This window comes from Otolemur garnettii, unplaced genomic scaffold, assembly GCF_000181295.1.
Source record: "Otolemur garnettii isolate 467f Iridium unplaced genomic scaffold, OtoGar3 scaffold00247, whole genome shotgun sequence".
In the NCBI taxonomy this organism is placed as follows: Eukaryota; Metazoa; Chordata; class Mammalia; order Primates; family Galagidae; genus Otolemur; species Otolemur garnettii.
Genome location: NW_003852642.1, coordinates 914511 through 916101, shown reverse-complemented (window position 1 = coordinate 916101; position 1591 = coordinate 914511).

The window sequence follows — 1591 nt, the reverse complement described above, 5'->3', positions numbered from 1 at the left end:
CCTCATCTGGTCCAGCAGATCGCTCCCACCTCCCACCACGCTGCCTCTTAGCAGACAAACAGGAAAATATCTTCATTAAAGGGTCCTCAAAGCATGGCATTTCTCAATGTCCAGTTAGAAGGAGGAGAAAAAAAATTATTTTTAACAAAATTATTTACTACTGCCCTCCTTTAAAATTCCCACTTTTCCTACATACAGCATAAATTACGAAAAAACAAAAAAAAAAAAAAAAAAAAAAAGGCAGCTTCCAGCTTGCAGAAAATATTATTTATTTTGATTCCTCAAAATCCAAACTGAAGTGCAACCAACCAAACTATTGGACAGATGTTGTGTCCCCAGTTTCTAAGTGTACTGTGATGGGAAACATTAGGGGCTTATATTTGTGTGTGTGACTCTCTGGGACTCACGTTCCATAAGCTTCCCCCAAACAATCATTGATCTCTGTGGAATATCACTAAGAGAGTAAAAACACTACCCTGTCTTGGGACTCCAACTAATAATATTGACCACTATGGAATAAAATCAGGGGAGAAAACAATGCATCTTAGTACATGTTATTATCGTCTAACACAGTGACATTCAGAGTCATGATCAATTGCTAAACTTCCAAACTTAGCCTCTATGAACCAGGACTCACACTGTCTTTATGAAATATGTGACTAGGCCTCAGACACTTTGCCTTATACTCAAAGGCTCCTTCCTAAAGGATGTAGGATCTGAAACCACACCAGAGGTCTATCCAAGTACCAGATAGAGATGAGAACAATGTATCTCTTTTACTGGGAAATGATACTAACTGCTCACATATACTGGGTATTTCCTATGCTCTAGGTACAAGTCTAACTACAACTAATAACACAGATCTTCTGTTTAAAAATAAGAGAGGTCAGGACTGCTATCCCCCTTTACCAAAAAAGGTCACTGAGGTGCAGCAGACCTAATTTGCCCAAAGTCACACATAGATTCCCTAGGAGAAACAGGCTTATGTTGCTGATTGAGTTGCTGAGTTTCCCTGTTGCACTCTAATATCAAAAGCAATAGATGCTTATAATAATGAATCATCCTCTGATTAATATGCAATATCCATCCTGTGCACTTTCGGGCCCCTAAGAGCTAATTTTCTTTATGTTAAACCTCTTGAGCATTTATTTTCATAAGTAAACCCAGATGGAATAAACACGCATGGCAATGTGGGCTGCCTCCCAATTCCTGACGTCTCCAGGAGGGCTGAACATTCATACATTAATGCTACTGTGCATAAATACTTAATTTACCAGTATCTACTCAACCATACGTTTAATTTAGAAAAATAAAGAAAATGTCTCATATGCCATGACAGTGATTCCCTGACTCAATCAGTTTATTTAAATACATCCTGAATATTTTAGGAATGTCAATGAGTACACAAAGGTTCTGAAAATTTAATCTCCCTGAAAAGCTGTGAAATTAGCAGAAGTTACAGTACTTTACAAATTAAAAAAATAAAGGTGAAACACCAATTTTAATTTTTAAGAACTCAAGTCTATTACTTTCTCTAACATTATTAGAGAGGTAAGCAGATAAGCCTCATCTAAACCTATAAATGAAATCA